The sequence below is a fragment of the Melospiza georgiana genome, chromosome 6 (assembly GCF_028018845.1).
Source record: "Melospiza georgiana isolate bMelGeo1 chromosome 6, bMelGeo1.pri, whole genome shotgun sequence".
NCBI classification, from domain to species: domain Eukaryota; kingdom Metazoa; phylum Chordata; class Aves; order Passeriformes; family Passerellidae; genus Melospiza; species Melospiza georgiana.
Genome location: NC_080435.1, coordinates 9,249,934 through 9,262,446, shown reverse-complemented (window position 1 = coordinate 9,262,446; position 12,513 = coordinate 9,249,934). Strand labels below are relative to the sequence as shown.

The 12,513-nt window shown below is 38.1% G+C and overlaps 1 long non-coding RNA gene across 2 annotated transcripts in view; it reads left to right on the top strand.

Moving 5' to 3' along the window:
- LOC131085291 (uncharacterized) overlaps positions 1 to 12,239 on the top strand; it is a 40,848-nt gene extending 28,609 nt beyond the window's left edge. For both annotated transcript variants that reach the window (XR_009114616.1, XR_009114617.1), the window contains exon 3: positions 12,057 to 12,239. This is a non-coding gene — a long non-coding RNA (uncharacterized LOC131085291). The remainder of the gene's footprint in view (positions 1 to 12,056) is intronic.
- Positions 12,240 to 12,513: the final 274 nt, after the last annotated feature.

Sequence of the window (12,513 nt, the reverse complement as noted above, 5' to 3'; positions counted from 1 at the left end):
GCCACCTGTGGTTCTGCCACCAGCCAGAGATCTGCTGCTCTACCCACTGCCCTGCCACAACAGTAGTTCAGCCTGTTAGAAAATCTGGGTCAAAAGAAAAACAGAATATATTTGGGCCTGATCTTTTGTCCCAAACAGTTTTTAGCTTTAGAGGGTTTTAGTCTTGTAAACAGGTAGGTATGTAGCATGTGTGAAGTCCCTTGGAGCTGTGGTGGCCCATACTGGTCAGCTGAACCAGCAGCCAGCCTCAGTGCCTGCTGTGTCAAGGATTGAGCTGATCTTTCTAGTGAGGATGAACCAAAAAAAAAATGAAGCAAACTATATGCTGAAAAGAAAAGTTAAACATCCAAAAGATAGCAAAAGTACTTGGGGCCTCTTTTTGAAATAAAAAGTTCCGGATGCATGATAAATGCAGGCTTGACTTCCTATTTGAAGAAGTATTTTAACAGCTTTGTTTTATTTATTCTAAGGTTAGGTAGTGTTGTAATGGAGACCTTGAAGATGCTTTTAAGTAGTTGTTTTAGAAGCACATTTAACTAGTATGAGTAAACTGTAATGAAAGTTTTACTTTGTATGTGCTTATTCAAGGGTCCAACATGGAAGCAAGAAAATGTTTTGTAGGGGGGTGAAAGATAAGTGTGTCTGTTAGGTATGATACAGTTTCCAAGCTCGTGTGTGTCAAGGCCAAATGTAACTCACTTTTTATACATTTGCCACAGTCTTGTTTCCAGCAAATGGAAGGATTTATCTGAGTGGCCAGAGCAGAAACTTGCATTAAAAATTAGCCTTGACTATTATTCCTTTATTCTTTTGCGTCCAGCAATATTATTCCTTTGCATTCTTTAGACAAAAACAAAATTATCCACATTTATAATGAAGCTGAGAATAAACAAGCAAACAAAAAAATTAAACCTTTGCTCTGTTATTCTTTCTACAGTTAGTCAGGGGGCCATTGATATAGAAAGAACATAATTGCATTTTTAGGTAACAGTCAAATCCATATTGCCCTGTCCCATGAATCTGCTGCTGTGACATGTTAGCAGGACCTAGCCCATTGGCTTCAAATGGACAATTCACACACAGAAAAGAAGCAGGTTTTGGCTCAGTCATGTGTAAACAGAAGTTCCTCTGCACATCTAGAACTAAAAAAGCAGGTTTAGGATGATTTTTTTAATGAATGTAACCCCAAACAGGGAGGAAAATAATTCCATTGCAGTAGTAGTGGAAACTAAATGTTAAACAAGCGTGGATCAGAAAAAAAATAATTGTCAGAGCAGCATACTGCCATTTTATCACTCTCATCTGTTAATATACATGTTATTCAGTAAATATGGGTATTAAAAATAAATGTTAATCCTCTTTTCATATTTATTTCATGGTAACAGTCATGTTTTTCTCTTTAATTTTGAAATTAAAAATATAAAAACATTTTGCTCTAGAGAACAAAGGCTGGATTTTTATTTCCCCCTCCATTTAAACTACTGATTACTAATTTATGTACTGGTCACTTATTGCTGACCATCCCAATTACTGCTTTTATATGGTATTTTACTTGCTGTTTTTCTGGACAGTATATGAAATAGGTTTTCATTTCTGTAGGATTCTAATCCTCTATTTCTACATATAGTACTAATATTTTCCTTAGAATCAGCCTTTCAATTGAGAATTTCCCCTCTGTAACTTTACCTTCATTACCCAAAATACTAAATACTCTATACTGAAGTTGTCTTGTTTTGAGCAGTCAGTATTTGGGTTAGTCTTTCTTGCAAGCTTGGGGGTTCAGGTCTGAGGCTGTAAACACTTCTGTACGTATGAGTAAGTCTAATTTTGTGAGTAGTCTAAGCCAGCAGGGCTCCTCAAACAAGTACGTGTTTGCAGGCTTGGGACCTGCAGATGTTTGGATGGAGGAGATGACAGGGAAGGGGTACAGATATCAAGTTTAATTTTTAATTACACATGCCTTCCAGGATCATAAAGAAATATGATAGTATATTTAATGAAATGGATTGTTTGGGACACATGACACAAATGAAGCTGTTTGCCTGCTTTGATACCACAAGATAAAGTTAACCTAAATACCTGGTATCTTGATCAAATCTAACTATTGTAATTGTTGAAACTTTTGGTCCTGATTTAGTTAAATTTTAGGTAACATTCAAACATTTAAAAATCTTCCCATCTTATGATACTGGTTGACAAATCTGCAAAAGCAGGAGTCAGTTTCTAAAATTTGTGGGGATCAAAAGGCTCTTTAAATATGCTATCAAATTAGCAGCCTTTTGGTTTTATATAAAAGTTGTTATGACTGCTGTGATTTTTCACTAAGAAATTTGTTTTGAATAGGCTTTTTCCCCCCTTCACCACACCCCTTCCAAACTGCAGCCACAAATTAAAAACCACCCAAGAAAAAGCTACTTGCTTGGTTCATAATACTGCTTGTACTTGATTTAGTGGGATTAGTATCAGTTTTAGATGTGAGGTATAGTGTAAAAGCAGAAGGACAGAGGTACATAAAAAGAGTATTTCACAACTTGGAGAATGTTTATAATGTAATCAGAAGCCTGTGCAATGAGAGAAAAGGTATCTGAGGATATAGTCAAATAAGGAAGCAAGAAAAATCAATGTTTTAGAAGCCATGTTTGCAAATATGATAAATATATCTACCTGGGAAATTATACTTAAGTTTTTTTTAAAAATACTGTTTTACAGTAGTGAAATTAAGAAAAACTTTGAGAGTCAAATTCTGCCCTTAGATATACTCATATATTGCCTGATGGCATCAAGAGGGAAGATTTTAACTTCTCACATCTGACTTGGAACCAAACCAAAAAGACTATTTTCAGATGAATCTGGAGTGACTTCCAGATCAGAGGATCCCAAATTGATCAGCCAATGTATAGAGAGATGATTTCATCAGGCATAGAGAGCAGTCTCTTTGGACTTAAACACGATAGCTATTGAATAGCACATAGCAATGACAAATGGCAATTTTGGCTTTTTCAGAGAAGAGGGAATTTACTCACGTGTAGAACTTCATAGTACAGAAGACTGTCTGCTAAAATGAGTGACAGGAACACCAGCCATCATTCCCTCTTCAAACTGCTATGTAATGGCTTTGCCCCTCTGTCCTGTAAATGTGAATAACCCAAATGAATTGCTAGGTTCTGTGATTCAAATAGAACACTAGTAAGCAGGATGTCCGGGTCCTCCTCCAGGGTCCCCCAGCTTTCCAGTATAAACCTGGACAGATATCTCTTTTTCAAATGGTATGTAGTATTTACGTGAAACATGTTTCAGCAGAATGGAGGCTTCAGTAAGCAGGCACAGTTTTGGGTAGACTGATCCTAGGCAACTGGTTACCAATTTGGGGAGATTGGCATACATATTTTTATTCTCCTTCACTTCTTTTATGAATGTAGTTTGGTGATACCATTTGAATATCTTGGTTCCTGATAGTTTCTGAAGGGTCCTGTCTGAAATAGTGATTTGGTCTCTCTTTATTTTTTAAAATTCTTGCGAAGAAAGGAGGCAGCCTGTTGTGTCAGAAGGCTGTGTACAAGGAAAGGCTCTGGTGAGTCTTCCCAAACCACACTGACCAGAAATTAACTGTCATTTATCTATCAGACACTTAACAATATCAACAAGAGTCAACACTTTTTTTTTTTCTCAGAAGTCTTTAGAGGACCCAGCTAAGCTGCCTATGATATTTCTTGATCCTTTGTTTTAGAAGGTGGTCATCAAATCTTTGATTCTTACTTGTCCTGCAAGACATTTTATTTGTGAGGCTATTGACATTCCACAGTCCTAAAAAAAATCCAAATTGAAAGTTCTTGTCTCCTTGTTGTTAATCAGGATCAGGTGCCTGAAGACCAGCAATTGAGATGTCCCTGGACCTTTCACCAGGGAAGATAGGAAAAGGAATGTTGCCTGAATGTCTTATGTACAGTAGCACCAGACCTGAAGAAGCTGATTTCCCGGCATTGGTTTGTGCCTTGCTGTAAATTTTGATGGATGCTTTTCCTGCAGTTGGGCCATTCATAGCTGCCCTCTCTTGTGTGGATTCTCCAGAGCCTAATAAGGCAGTCACAGTGCAGCCTTTTAGTCCAACCTGGAACATTTACATGTCTCTGTAAGTCTTGTGGCCACTTGTTTTCACAAAACTTTCAGGAACTCAGTTACCATTGAGACCTGTATTGGAGTGCCAGGACTGGCTACAAACTGCCAGTGCATTCAGCAGTTATTGACCACCTTATGGTCACTTTCTGTCTGTCTTGTCCATGCACAAGTACACACACATGCACACACACAGCTTGATCACAAACCTTGTTGCCATAGGAAACCAAGCTAAAAACAAGCAAGGTCAGAAGGCATGAGCTCATTGTTTTTCTTTTCCTGTTCCTTCTTAAAAACTCCTAGCACAAACTTTTGTTATTCATTAGATTAGGCGTGGGTTTGGATGCTAGGTAATGGAAATTGTACTTGCTGCCTGCTAGTTTTATACTGCATGACATGGTGGTGTCCATCATGGTGTTTGTCTGGCTGCCATCTTTTCAGGCCTTACCTCACTCCCTCGTCAGTCTCTACAAGACTTGGCAGTGGTACTTGCTGCTTTGGCTTGCAGTTTCCTTCCTGGTCCCCTGCTTGTGGTTGAGAATGTCTCCCATAATCACTTTGGTCTCAGTGCAGCGTTTTGCCCACCTTGAGAAAAGTAGCACCACAGGAAAAAAGATATTCCAAAATCCAAAGCAGGGTCATCAGTTGTTAAATATTAAAAAAATTGCTAGTCTGGTTAGAACTAACTCAACCACTGTCATCTTTGCTTTAGAATAAATATTTATAGTGTGTTATGACTAAACCTTTATAATACAGAGGTATTACCTGGGCAGGAGATCTGATGTATACCATGTCTCTCCACAAGGGCCATGACAGACATACTTTTGGTAACTGTTCGTGGATAACTTTTCTTTCTTTTTCCCCCCTAGTAGAGCAGCAAAGTGCCACATTTTTGACCAATATGGTTACTTGCAGAGACTTATTTGTCTTTTCAATATGAATTGTTGCATTCTCTTCCATCTTGTTCTATCAAATACACTTGCAAAGTACAAGCCATAAGGAACAGGAACCCATCTGGATATATGTGTTTAAAACAGCTTAGATAATAATAAAGCGCAATATGTATTTTTTTTAATCTCATGTAAATATTCAAATTAGGTGCCTACAAATGGGCACAGTTATTTGTACGTTTTGTCACAAATAAATCAGAATAAATCAAGCTTCATATTTTTTATATACTGTTTTAGAAATTCAGAAACTGTACACTTACTTGGTTATGGTGGCCTGGCACCCTACCAGGGAAGGCTTATGCCTTGCTTGTGATTTTCTGTGCTTTCACATGTACTTGCTTTTATGGAGGTTCTGGTCTTGGGTAAAATCAGAGAAGTTTCAGACTTGGAAAATATTTCCTCTTGTCCTGTCTGGATGCTTTTTTGCTCCAGTGGATGGAAATTATATCTTAAATATATATATTGTTTTTTAATGATACCTTTGCAGTAAATCCCTGTGGTACATAGCTCACCCCAATCCTATCTGCATTTCTACATCTTCTTTCCCTGGCTTTGTCAGCGATGCAGAAACAGAGTACCCAAAGTCACTCAGCAGTGTCTTCTAGACACCTCAGTTTTGTTAGGCCTTCTAGGGACAAAAGCTCTTCTCAGCTACAAGAGTTCACTGAGGAGGGGGAAGAAGCCTGCTAGAGTAATGGTGGGGAATGGTAAAATTTGGAGCACTTCTGGCCACCAATTAGGATATGGAAAACACATTTTCTAAAACTCTCTTTTACCACCCCATCCCCAGGTTCCCTAGAACTGTATGTCTGTCTTTACTAGTTGTATACACAAGGTTTTGGCTGCCCATGGTGCCAAGCCATGAAACATTTGAAGTTTGGGATCCATGCTGATGTTATCAGGTCAGCAGAGGAAGGAACTACTAGAATGCAGTTTTTTGCAAAAGCCATTTAGGAGATTAAAGTTGCCACAGAGCGTACACTACATTCTTTCAAATCTTAGGCATATAGCTTTAAAATCCTTAAAGAAAAGGAAACTGGCAGCTCACTGAGAGACTCCTCAGACCTGGCACCATGTATCTTGAAGGCTCACATCACTGGCTGTGTCCATGCTAGTGAATGATACGCATCCTGGACCATTCTCTGGCACCGAGGTCAACTGGCACAAAGCATCCAGTATCCATGCTACTAAGCTGCCTTGATCTCCCAAGACATATGCAAAATGTTTCTTGAACACAGTCTCTAGCTCATGGTAGCTTTCAGTCCTCACCCAGGAGCTGTTTAGGAGAGTGCTCTTTGGTCCTGGCCTCAGCCATGCCAGGGTTCTTTGAGAAACTGGAGAAGAGGTGCCAACAGTAGTGTCCCTGGCATCATTTAATGTTTCAGAGAAGGTGTAGCCAGCAGGCTTACAGGTGGATTGTGGGTGCCTTTGCTACAGCAACAAGATGGAAGGCTTGATTCTTTTAACAAGGGCTGCAATTCCTTCTCTTTGTCAATCCCTTTGCCTTCTCACTCAAACCTGAGATTTTGTTCCGACGAATGCTGGAATAGCTTACTATTTTCAGCTGTTTAATAGTTTACTGTTGTGATTGTCTTTGATTGTGTCTGAATTTGTATTTCCCCAAGGATAGAGAAAGGGATTCTATAAATATTATTTGTTTTAATTAATGAATGTCAGTTTCTTCTGTAATGTAGTAGGGCAGCAAGGATGTGCAGTGGGAGAGTGACCAGTAAGGCCAGAAAGGCATTGCTGTTTTTATTCCTGTGCCCCATTCACTGTAGTCCCTGTGCATCTGTTGCACAAATGCCACCATGAAGGACATTATCTATTATAAAACCCTTGCTAAAGCCCCAAGGTACTGAAGGCAGACAATAAATTGCTTAATACCTTCTCAGGTATTTTTTAATGACTTGTAGTTTGCTGACACGATCCACAGAGACCCTGTAATGCAGGTCCTACTGAAAGGATGCACTTGGCCAAAAGTTTTTTATTTGAGCATTCAGAGTATTTTGATCCCTTTTAGGCTCTTCAGAAGACTACCAGAATTATTTTGTGCCAGTATAATCTTTCAAGGTACGTCTTCATTCTGGAACATCCTCTGGTGCAAGCTCTGGTTGAATTTGGCTAGGCATGTTAACCAGGCTTCTGCTCACTGAGTCAGACCATTTGTTGGTCGTGGTCTAGGAGGCACACTGTTAGCCAAGGAGAAGAAGAGGTTTCATTCTGGTGACTATTTTGTTAACTGAGAAGACTTTAAATTTCTTGTTAATAATATTTTACAAAGCTACATATGAAAATCTGAAATAAAAGACAGTATTTTAATTAAATGCTGATATATCCCAGGCAAATCAGTGATGATACAGAGCCATGAAGATTCATTGTAGCCTATTAAGGTTGTGTCTACATTCTCAAATGAGTGTGTCTAGTCCTAGAGCTGTCTTGGATAAGTGAACAAAATATCTTGGGTGTTTTTGCTATTCTGAGGATTTCTGTTAGACTGATAGGTGAGTGAAATATTCTGTGGGACCAATACTGTTTGCTTAACTCATGGGAGCTAGTCTGCTTATTTCATGAGTTAGCAAAGTGAACTGAATTTTGTTGTTTGGAAAACCATTCAGAAAGCTGTGCTATGTTTTTATGGAGGAGCCTCACTAGTGTGGATGTCACTATATGATTAAATCAATGGGAAACATGTGGGGAAGTTAGAAGGTATGGCATTGAGTTTGCAATGTTTTGAGATTAACAAACACACCCTTGAAGAGGGGCATGCACAGGGCAGATGGACTCAAATTCCGATACACTTTAAATTATATTAAGTAATATTCATGGTTACTTATTATGCTGTATATTTAGGGCTTCTGTGGGTATACAGCACTGGAATCATTATGTTCTAAACTAAGAATTTTAGAGTAGTTTTAACAAATGTTCTATTCATCTGTAAAATCTGGAAATGTATTCTGTCAATGGAGGTTAGTACATAAAGACTGATGACAGTTGAAAAAAAAGTGAACTTTTGTTTGAATATAACTATTTGTTTTGATGGTAATTGAGGCAATTCCTTCACTTTCCACAAACATTCATTAGATGACATTCTGTAGAAAAACTGTCACATGCAATGATGCATTTCTGTATCCATATGAATGCTTGAACTGGGACTGCATGTAGCTTTTAGGAAAGCCTTTGATGGGTTATAAGTTTACCAACCAAGGGTAAAAAAAAAGATGTCAGGTGATTGGGATGACCAACAACCCCCTATAAATACTAATTTATGAGTGGTGAGTTCCTAAAATACACAAAACAGTCATTTTAGTGAGTAGCTTGTGAGCAATCTCATGGGCAGAAGTATGTTGGCAATTACTCATTGAATAATTTGTGAAAAATATATCTGCTCATTGACATTTTGAAAAAAAACGAAGATAAATCTCTTAAATGCATTGCAGAGAAATATCTTGCCAGCTAACAACCCAAAACACACAACTCCACTTACAAATATTTAGCCAGCTTCTGATTGATATTTCTGAACTTCTGATATTTCTTATTGAAAGAGGTCTGTCTACATGTGCAGACCCCCCAGTTCCCCATACAGCAGAAAGGTAAGCCCAGAGTTGTGGCACAATTTGAATAAAACCCCAAATCTATATGAGTGGCTTGGTCCTGGTCTGAAATTTGCAGCTGGGTGGCTTTTTTTTCAACAAAATTCAAATTTTTTATACATGGATATGTTAAAAAAATGGATTTCAGTTTGAACTTTGAACCAAAATTCACTTCTGAAGGCTATTATGTATGAGCATTAGGGATACACATTTGAAAATGCAGCTATTGGCAGTCCTTAGTTTAAACTCCTCTGCAGACCACAGGTAGATCCAGAATAGCTTATAGCTTGTGATTTATGATCTGCTGCAGTTACAAGATTTATGAGGGCCCATTCCTGCATCATTCCCTTCTCATTGGTTCTGAGAATCAGTTCTCCCATGCTGCTCCTCTGTGACGTGCCTTAGGGGTTCAAAGGAGCTTTGTTTCCTGTGTCTCCTTCTTCCTTTGATGTCTTTGCTGAAACTCCCATGAAGAAAGGTCATTTTTAAGGGTATATTTTTGTGATGTAGACATGGGACATGAATTGAGACTGACAGATTCATTTCGTGCAGGATACGTGAATAGTGCTTGCAACTTGTGGTCCATATGTGCACGGACTGATTTCATATTGGTAGCTTAGCTGGCATTCAAATGTCATCCTTACAAGGTTATTTGTGCAATTTCAGCCTCATTTCAGTAGTGGCTGGACAACAGATCTCATCATGTATAGGCACAGAGCTCTTCATGTATTCCTTTTCTGGCTGGGGGGGTAATATAATTTAATGACAGAAATTGGGGGTTTTTTTACAATTTTCTAACTAAGACTGAGTTCCTAAAGCACTGCATTACTAAAATGGTTTCATACTTTACTAAAATTTCTTCTGGTTCTCAAGTATACAATGACGACCTTAGCATAGTCAAAACAGTACCCTCCATTACAATTTGATAATTTAAGATTTTCTTTAGCAATAAAACAACTGAAGTAGAGATATTTAATTTAGAGATATTTTCATTTAACTTCTTCCTGAAATATACAATGTTTTTGTTTATATTTTTGGATTTCAGCTTTCCTCTGAATGATTTGTTATCCAAAATAAAATCAGGGCTTTTCTAGTACACAGTAATTAAAAAGATGAGAACTAACAAGTACTAGAAAATGAGTTTTGTTCATTGTAGATTGGTGACCTAGACTGCAATGCAGAATGCCGATGATGACCTGAAAGTCAGAGACTGAAAAGAGTGACAAAACTTATTACAAAATGATTACTGAAATTGTTAAGAAATTTGTGCTTTGAGGCAGTCATGTGTCTTTAAGCTTGTCACGATTCACAATTCAGCTTCTTCTTTTTTAAAGTGTTCAGCGATGAGACTGAATACAGCATTCCCAGCAACGCCGGTAATGTTGCTGCTGCTGGCCTAAAATATTCCACTTTTTGTTGTGGCCCTTCTCCCCACATGGCTTGTGTTCATACACCTTGCCCTGGTATCGAGTGTCCCCCTTCTCCTGCCCCACTCTCCTTTCAGCCAATGGGAATTACAGTATAGGTTTTTGTGAGAACAGGGGTTGGTCCCCTTTCTCAGGATTTCTTTCCTCAAGAAACAATAACTGTGCACAATGCCTGATTGGTTTAGGGGGGTTGTTTATGGTAACTACTTGAGTTCAACAGAGTTTTTGTGTTTTCTTTTATTGTTGCTAATTTGAATTTATTTTTAAAAGGGGAATTAAATTACCTAGACAGGAAGATATTGATGCAAATTTCCTTACTGCTACGTTAATAGGATTGAAATTAGGAGCATGTACATATTTTCAAGAAGCATCAAAAATATATAACTAATTTAGGGACCTTAGGAAGACTTCAGTTTTAACAGAAATGTAATTCCTTGACTTTCTTAGCTCATCTGTTTTTTAAATGCCATGACCAGGACTGAAAGCCTCTTTGCATCTTCAGTGATTCTTCAGGATTGTGTTGAACCTTTCCTGAGAACAACATCCTGCACAGCTCTCTCCCTGTTTTCTTCAGGGTGCTTCAAAGACTCCTCAAACTAAACACTGTAACAATTATGCTTTACAATACATTCCACCATATATCTTCTTTATAGTTTTACCTGGAAATTTTGTGAGGGAGTTCCAACAGTAGAACCTAAACCATGGAAGTGTTGTAGCATGTACTGCCACACATACGTACATGCAATTGTTTTACAGCTCAAGATGACTGAAGTCTGTCTCTGAGATTAGTACTTTTTAGCCAGTCAAATGCTGCAGAAATATAACCCTTCTATTATTAATTTCTCCTTTTGTGTACAGCTATCACTGCTCATTCAACCCAAAGGATCTCGTGGTGCTTTGCAAATGACATAAGTACAGGAATTCCTTCTGCAATGAAATGCCCAGGCTTAGAGGGTGGGTTGTAGCCAAGAAAATAATTAGCTTATAGCACACTGCATAACGTTTGTGAACTGCATGTGTGTAAGGATCATTCTGGCCAAGGGCATACCAGACAGTACATCTCACCAGTGCATCCTGCTGGAAAAGTCTAATATTTAAAGGCTCTATTAAAATTTTAAAAACTATCAACAGCTTTATTCATTATAGTCAGTATGGTCCACTAACATTTTCTTTTTATTTACACACGTACATCTATTTTAATACCCATACATACAATTAAAATGTTGATTTATCATTGACATCCCTAAAACTTCTCTGTTTTAACCAATATTTTCCTTTAAGCACCAGGTTTTAATAATTGATGATAAAGGGAGTCAGAAGAAACTTAGCATATACATCTGAGAGGACAGCATACATCTATATTGACTAAGATAGGGCAGTATACATCTATATTGACTACTGATACTGACTGACAGCTCTGAGTACCAGGCTATACACAGACTTGCTAGTATAAAATGTGAGCTAGGCAGGGAATTGTGTGTGGACATTTATCTTTTTAAATACTCCAGCACCTGCTACCTGGTTCTTGTTACAGGTAGCTAGCTTGCTAGCTTGGAGATCCCCAAAGATTTTACCAAGGTTAATTGAGTTATAATCCCATTTAAATGGGGGAAAAATAAGTAATAAAAAGGTTCCTACAAAACCCTAAAACTTTTTGCCCTGTTTAACAAATGAGAAACCACCAAAGAGTTCTATGATGTGGTGAGCCCTGAGTTAATACTTATTGTCAATACTGAGTGCCATAACTGCCCCTGTCAAGTTCTTTCTCTGACTGGATTTATTCTTCAGTTTGCTTTTGGAGTAGAGGCAGCTACTTGTTGTGGGACTGTACAATCCTACCACAGTGAGGTGGTAGGATTTGTCCTCTCCTTTCATTCTCATCTCTGCACTGACTCTCAGGATGCCTCTATTCTCAAAATTATTGCACCAGCTCTCAGTTAATGTTGCTATTCAGGTACTGTCTTTTTTGGCAGATTCCTCAGGACAAATTTCTTCTGCAAGTCCTTTCAGAGGAGATCTACCAGTGAAATGTCCACAATAACAGATTGAAAAGGATGATAAAATAAAATGGCAAGGACTATGTGGAACCAAACAGCACCTACTTGCTGTTTTCTTGTAGAAAACCCTTGCACTGCTCAACATATCTACGCTATTCCTCCCTTTTCTTCATGCCACCCCAAGGTATGTCTGGGATTAGTCTAATTTAGAATATTAGCTTCTCAGGAACCAATGTTTTTAAAATATTTTACCTGTATTGAGATATATACATGTATGGCACCGTGTCAGTAAGAAGGGGAAAGGCATCAGCAGAGTTCCTTTAACTCAAATTTATGTGTACTAACCAAAGGGTTCATTATTTCTGCTCTTCCATGCTTAGATTTCCACGTCAGATCTTTCATGACAAGGCTGTAGATGGAAAGCCATACTTCG